We start from the raw sequence: 15,877 nt of genomic DNA on the forward strand, positions 1-15,877 counted from the left end.
ACATCCTCGTCTTTTCAAAAACAAAATCCTCATTTTACGCCAATAAAACCTAAAGGCCTTAAGTGCAAAACTTTCATTTGTTCGTGAATCTTCATGCAAAAAGAGACGAGATGGGGCATCCTAGATCAAGTTTTTGAAGATAAGCTCGAATAATTGGAGCATATCATAAGCAAGAATAAGAAGATGAAATAAAGGGAATGATTGAAATAAAATGATTGAAATAATTTTATCATGCATTAATTACATTATTTTCATGTGAATAAAAGTTAATCATGAATATTCATCCCCTATGGATACCTCTTTTTTGCAAGGACTTCTTTGTATGAAATGATGAATGACCTTCTTTCATTTATCTCTTCACAAAAAGAGAAAATATATCTCTTGTTGTCCCCATTTGAGTCTGGACTAGTTTTCGTCTGATTCAATCCTAACCAAGGATCACCCTCCACATTGGGGGCAAGGTGAATGAAATCTGCTTACATGAGTGAAGACTATCAATCCAGATTTTATTATAGGGGAAATACCTTGTGAAATCAAGTGAGAAATAACATGACGCCGCAAGGTAGACCAAGTACAAGTGCTCGAAGATCAAATCAAGTCAAGAACAAAAAAAGATGTTCAAATATAAGAAATAATTTGTACTTAGACAGAAATGTAAAATTCTTCAAATAAAGAGGACAAAAAGGTGCTCAAAGCAATTAATGTCCTAAAATCATCCAATAAAATCATATTCAAGAAAAAAAAGAAAACAGAAAAGATAGAAAAAGAAAAAAAAGAAAAAAAGAAAAAGAAAAAAAGAAAAAAAAACAAGAAGAAGAAGAAGAAGAAAGAGACCAGATCAAGTACTTCAATATGAGTGACTCATTGAGCCTCGAGCCACAAGGTTGATCAAGTACAAATGATTCAAAGATCCAGATTCAACAAGAAGAGGGAGAAATACCGAATATATAGAAAAATGAAGATGAACTCTAGGGTGAAAACCCAAAAATAGGCAGTCTAGAGGGATCCAGAAAAAGAATGAAAATAAAAGACAAATAGAAAGCATATTCAAATATGATAAGACAATATTGAAGACATCAGAATGAATTGATCCTTGGTTCGATCACCCTTAAAAACTTGTTTGAACCTATTATCCCTTTCTTTCGTAACCATGAACCGTAGCCTATATTACGTTCCTAAAAAGTACATTCTAATCATACATGGAGTTCTAAGCAAAATATATTATCTTCATATTTCATTCTGCCTCTTAGAATTAATTTTTTATATGCCAAAGGTTTTCTAAAATCTTTAATACATGATAGGAAAAATGACAAAGAGGGGCTCAAGACGTAAAATTTTAAATAACATTTTGAAACCAAATGATGATTCGAGTTGATAACCTAAAAAAGTGGCTCAGATTTGAAGATTGTGCAGTTAATAAATATGAAGCAGTCTTAAATCTCTTGATAAGGCACCGTACAACCCAAATGCGCTCACGAGAGCAGAGAACTAGAGAGCACTTCCAGAAGATAAGCATAAAAGCTACTTCATCACATCAGTAAACATTAGAGAAGTGAAGATGCTAGATCTAAACCAAAGGGCCAACTCAAGAGACCTTACCTTTCAATCAACCTATACCTCAAATTTGTCATTAATATTGATACTTGTCAAAGGGATATAATTATTGAAGAATCAAAAAAGTAATTGATTTGTTTGATACCCAATGAACTTTTGTTTTATAATTTGTTTTTATTGTGAGCCCATTGCATGGGGTACCAGTTTTAAAAAATTATTCATCAAACGTTTTCACATTTTGAAAAATTGAAAGAGAAAGATTTTTTTTTGAACAAGACAATATCTCTGGAGTAGATCTTGGAAAATGGAAAATGTCTCTCAAACATAGAAACTCATTATCAAAACTGGGGCAAAATAAGTTGAGGCAAGCATAAAAAGTTATCACAAGTCAACAATTGCAAGGGTACACTCTGGTGTAGAAAAAGAATAAAGACAATTGAACTATGAAGAGAATAAAGACTGCACTTGCAACTATTCCCACCACAGATCAAGAAACATGCATTTATACATGTTACATGAAGTTGCATCATATCATTCATCATTTCATACACACATGATAAATTTTGATTTTTCTCTTATGAGGATGCCTGTAAAATCTATTTTGAGAAATCATTTTGTTTTTCTTAAGAATGTTTCCTTAGAAACTTCACTCTAATCCTTCTTAGGATGGTTTCTCTAGAATTTTTTTAGAGTCCTTCTTAAGATCATTTCTCTAAAAATTCATTTTAGTCCTTCTCAGGATTGTTTCCATAGAAACCTCAACTTGACTTTCTCACGAAGGAGTCAATCTTTTAGTGTTGTCATTATTGATTTTGTTGTGAAGAGGAGTCAATCTTTTAGTGTTGTCATTCTTGACTTTCTCGTGAAGAGGAGTCGATCTTTAGTGATATCATTCTTGACTTTCTCGTGAAGAGGAGTCAACCTTTTAGTGATTTCATTCTTGACTTTCTCGAGAAGAGGAGTCAACCTTTTAGTGATGACATTCTCAACTTAACTTTCTCGCGGAGAGGAATCAACTTTTCAGTAGTATCCGTCTTCAACCTAACTTTTTCATATAGAGAAGTCAGACATTCACCAAAAAACGTCTAGATCTCTTCAAAGTGGATGAGCAGTGTCGTTTCCAACATTAAATTCTCAAGTAAAAAAAATAAGATCGAACTAAAATTCTTACCTTGTTGTCTTTGTCCTATTCGTGTATTCACACCAATGGTTCATGCATTTTACATGAACATGCATCTGGGCATCATTCATCATTTCATCAAAGTAAGAAGAGTTTCACCTCTCATGAGGATTTCTTTAAAGTCTATTTTGAGAAATCATTTTGTCTTTCTTAAGATCATTTCCCTAGAAATCTCTACCTTGTCTTCTATGAGACTATGTCTCTAGAAACCAACTTTATCTATTTTGGGGTCGTTTCTTTGAAAGTTCTAATTTTGTCTTTCTTAAATACATTTTCACATTCTCAAAGGAATAAAAATAAATGAATTTCATCACTGCATTCATGAGAGCATTATTCAGATAGAAAATACATTTCACTTTTAAGATGAATATTTTACAATTTTTTCAGGAAAACTAAAGATTTATGACAAGAAGAACTCATTAAATAGTTCAAAACCTTCAATATGGAGAAGGGGAAAAGTCACGAGATTCAAGGCAGAGCTTGATGTTTTTTGAATTGAAGATGAACTTTCATACGAGAAATTGATTTTTGAAGATTTATTTAATATTGACCTTCGGGTATGATAGTTTCGAATTCTTGAATATACAATGACAAATTGTAATTTTTATCTACATATTTGATCTTCTATAAAGAGCAGTAAAACATATTATTTTCCTCTAGATTTGATCTTCCCTGAAGAGCAATGGAACAAATCAACCTCGATTCAATCTTCCCTGAAGAGCAGTGAAATGAATCAAAGTTTCTAGATCTGATCTACCCTGAAGAACAGTGGAACATACCACTTTTTCCATATTTGATATTCTTTAAAGATCAATAAAGAAAATCAACTCCGATTCAATCGTCACTAAAGAGAAATAAAGTGAATCAACGTTTCCAGTTATGATCTACCTTGAAGAGCAGCAGAACAAATCCCATTTTTCCAGATTTGATCCTCCCTGAAGAATAGTGAAACAAATCAACCACCTATTCAATTTTCCCTGAAGAACAGTGATCTGAATCAAAGTTTCCAGATCTGATCTATCCTGAAAAGCAGCGAAACAGATCCCTTTTTCCATATTTGATCTTCCCTGAAGAGCGGTGAAGTATATCAACCTCGATTTAATCTTCCCTTAAGAACAATAAAGTGAATCAAAGTTTCTAAATATGATCTACCCTGAAGAGCAGTGGAGCATATACTTTTTTTCAAATTTGATCTTCAAAAATCTCACTCGAGATGATGATCGTTTTTAGTCTCACTTGAGATAACATCAAGATGAAACCGGACAAAAACGCCTTGTCTATTTGTCTTTGCCCTTGTTAACACAAAAATAGACAAAGAGGGGAAGCTGTAGACACCCGTTTTGTCCGGGTTTTTTATCTTTTTCGTTTTTTATTATAATTATTAAATATTAAATATTAATATTATTTCCTTATTTTTGCAGGCCATTACAATAAGCCCAAATTGGGCCCAGTTACAAATAAGCCAACCGGCCCTAACATTATAGCAGGCCTAAACCCTAGCCCAGCAAAACCCAAAATAATTAGGGTTTGAAACCTTAGGGTTTTCAGCCTCCGTCGCCGCCAAGAAGAAGAAGAGTCATGTTGTCGCCACTATCGAGGAGCTACGCAGTCGTTATTCTTGCTGATGGTCACCTCATATCAACCAAATATCATGTTTCAAATCAAATCCAAAAAATCCATATAAAATAAAAAAAATCAAATAAAAAATTGATCCTGAAAAATACAAGATCCCTACCAATCGATCATAATCCCAATTTTCCTCACCAAATCTAACAACCGGTCATACCCCTCTTCCCCTATCTGCCAAAGCCTCACCAAACAAGCAACCATGAAAACAATCAGCATGCAATATAAAAGAAGGGTACATTTTCAAGAAAAGAAAAAAGGGGAGTTCGAACCAGGGAGGAGAGATCCAAAAAAAGAAAATGAAATTGAACGGGGGTAAAATAAGAAAAAAGGGGTCGAACAAAAAAGAGATCTGAAATAAAAAAGAAGAAGGAAAAGACAGGGAAAAAGGGAGTACAGTTCGATAGAGAGTGAGAAAAAAGAGATATTTGAACAAGAAAAAAAGAAAAGAAAGAAGAAAAGTAGATCCGAGAATAAAAAAAGGAACAAAAAAGAGATGTTTTATCTTTTTCTTCGTTGGAGAGGAGAAGGGTTACCAGAAAACATAAAATCGAAGCTATATTTGTAGATCTGTGACGTTTGAAGCACTTTTAGGTCATTCGGACCCTAGATTCGTGCTCAGGGCATTGAGAAGAAGCAACCCGTGCAAATTGGGCTCTAAAAGTCGTCGGAGGATGGCGGCGCACGGTAGCTGGAGGTGGTCATCACGACGGCTGGGGAGAGCCCTCATCGGATTCTGCAGATATAAGAAAGAATATGGAGAGAGAGAGAGAAAGAAAAAAAAAGCAAATGAGAAAAAATGAGGAAGAAATACTAAAAAGGGGATTATATAGCTCATCCAAAATGACTTAGTTTTGTGAATTCACACATGATTTAATCACGCAGAAAGGGCCTCTACTTTTGTAAGCTTTTTGTTTCAGTCACTAACTGAAAGTTTATTTTCTTTTAATCTGGCCTTTAAAGTTTACTGATGTTGCTTTTTGGTCACTACTTTAATTGTTATGGATTATTTATGTGTTTAACCCATATTACTTTAGTTTTCTTAGATTCAGTCCATGCGTGATGATGTATATATTTAGTTGTATATGTAAATATATGTTCCATATAATATGATGTTTACTTTTAATAATAAACCCTTTAATTTAGCTATTATTGAGATACTAATTATTTTAGTTTAGATCCATTAATTTTAGTATTTCCTTCAATATATATATATATATGTTAAGTGAAATGACCATCCAGCTCAGTTGGTAGAGCACAAGGTTCTTAACCTTGAGGTCGTGGGATCGAAGCCCACGGAGGGTATTTCATAATTCGGAGGTCTCTTACGGAAGCTGCTCTCAACCTGGTGTTGGGGGTAGCCTACTATCTTACCTCCCTTACCCCATACATATGGGAAAAAGGGACAGCCATATATGTTAAGTGTTTCTATCCTTTTATATGTTTATATTAAGTTACGCATGTATACTACATATACATGTATATTTGTGTATAACTTTCATGTACCTTTTGATGTTATAAATATTATTTGTATATAATATTATATGTCGTATTTCATGTTTTATATTTATATAAATATGATTTGCTTGCTATTATGTATTAATTGTATACATTATAGGTCATGTTTTTAAACAAAATTTGTACTCATTAAATATTATTATATATTTTTTATGTAAATGTTTTATTCTACACATAAGTTTTTTTATGTTATATTTCAATGTGTTTTATGGTCTCTTGACATCATTTTGTTTGTTAAGCATGATCCTCATAAGCATTACTTAACTCGATCAAAATAATTTGACTAAGGGAATATCCGTTTATTTTGAGATTGAGGGAAGTAATTGTCTTAAGGAATAAGAGTTTGCTTTCAATAGTCTTAAAATAAAAGGGTATATTGTCACTCAAAACAATAAAAATTGATTTCACTTAAAACTTGAGATTAAGAAAAAGATCATGTTCTTTTAATTAAATTCACTGAGAAAAGACTGTTAGAATGGATCTAAGGTCGTCTCGATGCCTTTAAATAATTGAATATCCTTATTCTCATTAAAGGTTGGTAAAAATAATTAATTAATCGTATTTGTTTGATAGATGTATTTAATTTTTGTCTTATTTTGTATTTTTTTTAAATGAGATCTCAGAATAAATTATATTCGAACGTATAATTTTTATTGTAAAGACAACTAATTAATTAATTTGGTACCTATTTAGGGTGTTGTGGTGTGCCAATCCTTCCCCGCGCGTAACCTACTCTCGAATTCAAATTTTTGGTAACGCAGACTGTAAATTTTTTTTAATTAAAATTAATATTTTTTATTAAAATGATAAATATTTTTTTGGTGCGCAATCACACCATAATCAAAGATTAGTGGCGACTCCACGAACCGATTTTATTATTTTAAACTTGAGTTCCAAATTATTCGAGGCAAACAATTTTACAAAATCCCATTTGTTTAAAAATCGACAAACCTCGGTTTTAAAAGGAACGTCTCGACACATTTTATTAGAAGTTATCCAAATTAAAAGCATATTATAAGCCCACGGCCATCTGTGTACCTTTCTAGGCCTATTTGGCCAAAATCAGGCAGTAATTTTGAAACCTACTGTAGAGGTCTGGGTAGGGGTTTCGAAATCTACTGTAGAAGTTTTGAAACCTTTTCCTGAATTACATTTGGACAAAAGGTTTTGAAACCAGCCATAAGGAGTTTCGAAACCTCTTCTGCAACTTCAATTTTTTACCCGTTTCAACGTGTTCAAATGACCAAAATAAGTTACACATGAAAGAATGGAACATACATGCTTCAAAACTTAACTTTCTAACTTGAATGCATTCTAAGGACTCACAAAATAGTTTGACAAGGTCCTATATTGAGGTTTCCTGTAACACCCTCAGACCCGTACCCGACCCGAATACGAGTATGAGGTGTCACATTGACTTTTCAAACTTTGACTCTTGACAAAATTCAAAGAAAATTTAAAACTTTCATTAAAGTAAAAGCGGTTTATTTACATAAATTGACCACAATAACCAAAATCGATCAGAGCATATTTAACTCAATCAATTAGTGCATTCCAACTATATTCAAAATAACCAAACACATTTAAATCATCTATTTTCTGATCTGAAATTTTGTAAGGGAGATGCTGACATGTCTTGCTCTTCTTCACATCTCTTCTCGCTTCTATAACCTACGTGTGAAACAATCACACGCTAAGTCTATGACTTAGTGAGGCATAAACAAACTGACTATATCATAACTAATTCCTATTATGCACATTTCATGTAATCATGATAAACCATAAAATGCATCCAAACATAAATATATATATATACCATTTCCTTTTTACCTATTATTATTATTACTCCTGTTTAATATATATTATACTTATTGCATTTTGTATATCATATACATACATATTGTTTCACAAAGAAATACCCATATCATCATATAATTCTGGTAACATATTTCCTAACACAAAACATATAAAGCGTATGTAATAAATTTCTCATTATCTCTTTAATAGTCTTATTTTCGTTCTTTATCTTTTAGTCATATGTTCTTGTACCTATTCTTCTTAACCAAGCTATATACACATCACCATCATATCACATATATCATTTCACCATAAAGATTACAAACAAAGAACATAATATCATACAAGGTTCTTTTATCATCTTCTTTATTAGCTCATGTACACATGTGAGAACTATAGATATGTGAGTCTATAGAGGTTGTGCACTAATGCTGTCACCACAGCTCGTATAAATGCACCGAGTGCCACGTAGAATTGCACTTAAGTGTCACGTAGAAATGCACCGAAGTGTCATATAAGATGTCCCTAAGGACCACGTAGAAAATTCCTTTAGATCCATATACATATTCCAAGGACCAAGTATGTGTCTCAAAAGACCTCATAGATGTTCCAAAGGATACATATATGTCCCGAAGGACCGCGTAGACCCTCGACTCTTGGCATGCCAACTATACCCTTGGCTATCATGAAACATATCATGGGCATTATCTTTTATAACATTTTTCATATTCATGTAAACATATCACATATTCATATAAACTCATAGCTTCATTCACATATACATTTAATCACGTAGTTCATGTAAATTCTCATATTATTTCATATTCATGTATCACATGGCATATAACACTTCTCCTGTGTTCCTATAAACATGTCATATCCTATGACTTATATCTTTTCGTATAATTTATGCTTTAATCTCTTATATTCTCCTGATTCAATATCATTTAACTTGTTTCACTTTCTCATATCACATATACTTTCTCTTTCATATATCTAACGTCATGTATCATATCTTGTAATCGTGTAAACATGTTTCTTTAATGTAATTTACATAGTAATACCCTATATTTATATCATATAACGATTTAACCTAAGTCATCCTTTATAAAGTTTATAATACATGTTCAAATAGTATCATTCTATCCTATAAATAATTTCTACTTATCTTATCTCATTTCCCCTTTCACTTACATAATTCATCTATATATACTAATTTAATCTATTTAATTAGTTCAATTTCCCATTACTTCATACATATACTCTTTCATAAAGCTTTGTAGTTCTTCACTTTATAATTTGTAAATCATAGTTTCCTTTAACTATATAAATCTTTCCTATATAACTTATGTATCCTTATTTATGCATATACCCTCGAATGTATACTATCCTCATAGAGTCTTCTAACCTTTCTCGTGTAATCACCTATACCATATAATATGACTTATACTTGATTAACTTATGCTCACTCGTTCATTTCATTCCTTATGACTCTATCATATAATTTATTTCATCTTCTTCCATTATTACATTTTAGTATTTTACACAAATCCTATAACATATACAAAGCATATCAATATCTTTAGTTATGCATACATACAATTAATGTAAAATATATAATCACATATAACGCATATAATAATAATAACCACATAATCTAATTCATGACTTCATGCATATTATTCTAGGAAATAGACTCATCGCAAGTCCTATTTCCATTAAACAATACATGTCACTATTATGCACTCACCTGGCCTCACTAGTCAATTTCAATCTCTTATCTTTCCCCTTGATCGATCTTACTTGTCAATGATTTCGGAACTTGTTTAGGCTCTGAATCTACATAATTATACATTTTAAGACAATTATCAGATACCTACACCTTGTAATTTGATACTAACAACTTAAACGAACTTAATAAACTAATATTCACTTTTTCCCTCAGGGGTGTACCGATGCACTATAGGTGCATCAGTACCCAAAATAGCTTCGAAATATTGATGCATCGATGCACCCCTTACTGCATCGATGCACCTTCAAAATTTGTCTTGGTGCATCGGTTCACACTCATAGTGCATCGATACATTCCTGGCATTCGATGTTTCTTCTTTAAAGAGTGCATTGGTACACTTTGAATGTGTACCGATACACCTTGCCCAGAAATTACTCTTTAGGCACGATAATTCACTCTTTCATCTTCAAAACTTCATGGTTCATCCTCTTTTATAATCCTAACTTACATATACATGCTTAGATTCATTTTTATTCATTTATCTTGTCTTTAACCTTAATATCCTCTCCTCTTTATTAATTTCAAGAATCATACCAAATTTTCAACATGTTTTAAAACTCATTCTATCACTTCACATCTCTTAATTCAACCCTTGACAAGTCAAATTCAACTTCAAAATCTATTAACTCCTTCTATTTCAAAAATTCACTTAAAAACTCATTTTTCTTAATTTCTCATAACTTGTTAATCTTTGAGTTTTAAGCCACCTAAAGCTTTTCTTAATCTTTCTTAATATCCCAATAATCAAAAAAAGCTTTAAAACGAAAGAATTAACCAACTGAAGACCCACTTACCTTATACCATGCTTCACGGTGGAGAGGAGGAAGAAGAAGACTGAAGAATGCTCTGGAGAAATTATCTCCTTCCCACGTGCTTATTACCTTTTATAAAGGGAAATAAAAATCTTTCCTGAAAAAATGACCATAATACCCTTATTACTTTCAAACTTTGTTATTAAACCCAACATCAATACTTTTCATTTAAATCCCTAAACTTTCAATCTTTTCTGAGATTAGTCACTAAATTACCAAAAATTCTATTTTGGTCATTGATCCGATTTTTGGGATGTTACATTTCCCATTTATTTTTAAGTCTGATGTGAATTATAAAGGTCATAAGTAAGGCTTTATAACATCTCATTACTCTAAAATATGCATCTTACCAAGAACATCTACTCAACATGCTTAATCTCATCCATAAGTTATCTTGCATTTATAATTGATCCACTAAGGGTATGAAAGAGCTATGAGTGTATTACCTGGCCTCCTTGGTTGCTAAAACTTCTCTCAAATCAACTAAGAAATCACATTTCTTACCTCTAGCCTTTAAACTCTCTTCCACCTTTTAAACTAAAACAAAGCAAGAAAATGAATTACTACTCAACTATGGGTTAGATTAACTCAAATAAAACTCCTATAACTCAAATCTACCCAAAAATAACTTAAAAAACTTGATTTCTTTCAACTCCCAAAAACCTATTTTTTAAATCTGAACCCAAAACCTAAGATTTGGGGCTTGAAATGAAGCTTAATGGATGAGGATTAAGATTCTTACCTTGGTTTCTTCAAACTAGGCTTGAGATTCAAGAAGCTTATGCCTTTGGCTTACTCTTGGAGAGGAAAGGAAGAAGAGAGAAAAGAAGAAGAAGAAGAGGAAGATATTTTGGGAGAGATGGTTCACGTGAATTCTAGAAGAAATAAGGGGGTTTTATCCTTTAAAGCCACAGGGTGTAGTATCTATGTCTTCGTTTTCATTTGTTATATTTTCCATGAATTCTACTGTTTATACGTTTCTGTCATTGAAATTTATAAAGGCATAGAACTAGGGTAGTGGAGTAGGGTTGCCTTAGTTTGGGTTTTAACCCATTTGACTTTATTCCTTCTAGTAGCTTGCTTTCGCTGACTTTTGTGTATTCTTCTCTTCATGTTTCCTCTATTTAAATTTAACCGGGACTTACGTTTCTGTCTATAAGCAGAGATTTATACGCAGGAATTAATTGGAAGGGAAGTTTCTCTCAATTATGTATTTATTGACTTATCTATACATGCATTGTATTTTATCTTTATTTTTACTTTTCTTACTACCGAAGGTCTCTCAACCAGGCGTTGGGGGCAGCCTACTACCTTACCTTCCCCTAACCCCATTGCATATGGGAATAGAGTTTTGTTGTTGTTGTTGTATCCTTTAAAACCAATTATGATTAAATTGCTATTTTGATCTCTCTCCTTTAATCCTAATTTAAAATCATCACTTCTCTTATACTATTGGGCCAAACTTAAGCCCAATACCTTTATAAATTGATCTAAAAAATCTAATGGCCTCGACTTATAGGTTTCGGATTGACCCAAACTACTAATCCAGAATTTGGGGCACTACACAACAATCAAGTTAAAATTAAGTGTATCATTTAAAGAAAAGGAAGTAATCAAATTCCATGTATATCAACTCTGAAAAATTAGTTTGAATATTTTTTTCATGTGGCTTGAACCATATAGGAGTAAAAAAGGATTCATTATCAACTTTTTGACTGATATTAGTCTCGAGTTTGATCCATGAAAACTAGTTACATATAAATCAATTAATTAAAATGTTATAAATTTTATAAAATGTGTAAAAAATCAATGACTTTTTCAGCTACTCTATATTACTGGTAAACTGATCAACAACTATTTTCGTTAACACAACGATTTAATTTTATTATTGTTATTATTATTATTATTATTATTATTATTATTATTATTATTATTATTATTATTATTATTATTATTATTATTTATTATTATTATTGTAAAGACTTAATTGAATGTATTTTCTATAAAAATTCAATTGATATTTTTGTTTTTTATTTGAATTATTTTTACTCTTGAGCTTTACATTTATAAAAAATTCTTAATAATTATTTTCATCTTTCAAAGGACTAGACTAGGGGGCTTATTAAGAGAGTCAATCACGAGTTGAGCAGTGTTCAACTCGTGTTCGTTAAAAAAAATTTGTTGCTCAACTCGTTGCTCGTTAAAATTTTGTTCGACATGTGCTCGTTAAAAAAACTTGTTGCTCGACTCGTGCTCGTTAAGGTCGTTGCTCGCCTCGTTGCTCGTTAAGCTCACCTAAATTTTTATCTTATTTTTTAACTATAGGTAAAATCTAATAATATTATATAGAGCTTAATATAAACATAAATTAATAAATTTAACCAAAAAATGATTAAAATAGTGTATGCAACAAATAGAAAGTCTAAACTCCAAAATAACAATCCACAAATACATTAAAATAATAATTAGGGCTTGATTTTTAGGTGTAGTAAAATAATAATTATTAATTAACAATATATTTTTTATTTATTAGAAAATCAATAGATAAGTCATTTATCATCTTTTTGTTATCTATTAGTAAATTAGTAATTTTTTGAATGAAATAATTTTCTAAGATAAGTACTAAAATGTTATAAAAAAATTTAGCTAGCTGCTCGCGAACTTATCGAGTCGAGTTGGAGTTTGCTCGACTCAGTTCGTCAATGTCTCGTTGAACTCGAGTTCGAATCGAGTCAACCTAAATCAAACTTTTATTGAATTTTGACATAAGTAAGTTTAAACTGCTCAGGAGCTATTAAACTCATTAAGCATCCTAGACTAGACCTTCACGATTCAACTCTGGTTTTGGAAATAATTTTTTGAGTAAAAACAAGGAATTCAATTACGTCATCGGAATGAGAAATAAGAGGGGAATCGATTAAAAACAACAACAACGTACAAAGGGAAGGTTCAAAAATTCTGTAGGAAACAACCCATGCAGTTTCCCTCTACCCACAGTGTCGTAGGTCGTACTTGTACACTCCCAAACTCCTTTTTCCTTCGTAACCCATTGGATATTTTTTATTAAGTAAAAAATTATTATATTCTTAAATGGAACTCGTATAAAACAGAATAATATGAACAATCTTAATCACTTGACCAATTAACATATATCAGCTTATTTATTTATTTACTTTTTCTCAGATCATTTATTTTTTTAGTCGATAAATTATTAATACATCTAATAATAATCCTTATTTAATTTTATTATTGTTACTAAATATGATTTTCACTAACCCCATGACCAAAACCATGTAATACCCAAAGGTTGCTTCGTAGTGAAGTGGATGGCACAGAGTTAACACTTTTAAAACATGGATTGCATGGTAATGATGGGGAAGAGAATTAGCTATAACAAACAAAAATGAAGAAACCCTTGAAGCTCACGCTTTTCTCTTCGTCTTCTTCTTTTTCTTTATGCTGTTTTGTTTTCTTGATTGCTAGTTTACAAGTAGGTAGGGTTAAATGGAAGTCTATAGTCATTTTCTTGACTATTTTTTGGTGAGAGACAAAAGACAATGTGTATCTGATTATAGATATGTTGGGGCCAAGTTCTTGGGTGTTTCTTCTGTCAACCTCCATCCTTTATTCTCATTACAAATGCATGGGTCCATTGGCAGTGTCACACCCCAAAATTATTGAGGTTAATTAATGGATTAAAGTAAGTTAATTTGAGGACTAAATTATGAAATATTTAAAATAAAATTGATTGGAGTGGTTCATGGGTTTTGAAACCGTGTCATCATAAACCTTCCCCTTAGCTTTGTCATCTAGACTAAGTTACTGTAGCTGATGGGATTGGGTAAATATATATATGGTAGGGATTTTTTAATCCCAAAAATGGGAATCAAACCCCAAAGGTTTTCAGAAAACCCAACCCCGTCCTCAAGCCAGCGACCGCCGATTTGTCTGTTTCGGCTACCGTTGAGGTGTTTCGACATCAGCAAATGAACTGTCAGCCTTCCGCAACCTAACCCCATTCGTTTGCTCATCAAAATCAGCCACCGTTTGGCCTGTTTCAAGATTAGTAGTCATTCAAAACCCCTCACCGCTCCTTTGTCTCCGCTCGTCTGTGAACGACACCGACCACCCCCGACGAAGCACCATCGAAGCTCGATCAAAACACACCCACCAGATCATCGGAAGCGGTCATCGTTCTCCGTAGGGAGCCCCCGATAGCTTCAATGGAAAAATGATATAACCCCAACGTTTTTCATGATTCTGGCCACCACGATCGTCGATTCATCAAACCGCCTCCCTCATTGAGTTCCCGGTGTTCTTCCGACCAAAACCTGGTCAGGCTCGTCGCTCACCGTCGTGGCAATATCCGTTTGCCATTAAGGGTAAGTCGGTTTATCTTTTCATTGGTTTTACACCGTTTTGGCTAATTATTGATGTTGATTTGGATCGATTATGGTGATTGTTGAAGCAGGGAGTAATCGGCCAATCGAAACAGCCCTCGCAATCACCGCATGCGCCACCACGCGCCGGCAGTTCGTGTGGGGCTCTTCAACGGTCCAGGAAACTTCTGGAACCGGTCCAATTAGCTTGAATAGGCCCGAACTGGGTCTGTTTAACCCAACCGAATCAACTTGGTCCGAGTTAACCCGTTTAAGTTAACTCGTCTGAGTCAACCAGTCTGAGTCAACCCGTTTACTTTGACCAAAAAGTTAAAAAAAATTATAAAAAAAAACATATTTTATATTTTTTCGACGTCCTGAGTCCGAATCCGAAGTCTGTTTTGTCAAATTCACACCCAGTAAGTCATTTTCAGTGATTTATCTTTGGATTCATGTTGGTTTTTCGATTAAGTTCAGTTTCTGATGTAAATTCGGGTTCTATGTATCCAAGGAATTATTGGACGTTGAATTCAAGTTCGAGAGTGATCAAATGGAGTTTAAATGGTCAATCGATATGGCACAAAAACTGAGGTAATACTCTACTACCTTTTGTATTCTTTCCGGAACACATTGATAATTGGTAAATGCATGAATGGAAATAATTGGTCCATGAGGTGTATTTAAATTATCATTGGACTTAAACTGAATATGGAATAACGGCAGAACACTGTAGAAGACTCAGACTGCTCGCAAAAGAAATTGGTAGACTGATCGAAAATAATTTTAAGTCCATGAATTATGTAATAATAAATTGATCTCAGAATCCAAAATCCTAATTTATTTATTTAAAGGTTAAATACGGGAAATATGTGATTATGAAATTACAAAAATACCCTTATGAGGTAAAAATAACCAAAATACCCTTGAAGTGTAAAATGGCTATATTATATGACCAAGTTGAACTAAGTGGAAGTATTGTATGTATTCGAATTGTGGAAACAATTGAATTACTATGGAAACTCCAAAGTGACCGGGATAAACTTGACAACTAAATGACCTAAGTACTCTTGATGACATAGAATTAAGCGAATGACTTGGATAAGTCTGGAACCTTGATGAACTTATATGTTGTACGTCCATAAGGGTTTTAAACCACGGAATCATCATGTCGACATTTCAGAATACCGTTGCAACACATAAATGAAATAAATACCATTGG

General features: G+C 32.6%; 1 long non-coding RNA gene across 1 annotated transcript; it reads left to right on the plus strand.

The window, feature by feature from the left end:
- The first annotated feature begins 14,178 nt into the window (after positions 1 to 14,178).
- Positions 14,179 to 14,989, plus strand: LOC120124902. Its single transcript, XR_005516314.1, has 2 exons — positions 14,179 to 14,661; positions 14,751 to 14,989. It is a non-coding gene; the product is annotated as an uncharacterized LOC120124902 (long non-coding RNA).
- Positions 14,990 to 15,877: the final 888 nt, after the last annotated feature.

The sequence above is a fragment of the Hibiscus syriacus genome, unplaced genomic scaffold (genome assembly GCF_006381635.1).
Source record: "Hibiscus syriacus cultivar Baekdansim isolate YM2019G1 unplaced genomic scaffold, ASM638163v2 tig00110429_pilon, whole genome shotgun sequence".
Taxonomy (NCBI): Eukaryota; Viridiplantae; Streptophyta; class Magnoliopsida; order Malvales; family Malvaceae; genus Hibiscus; species Hibiscus syriacus.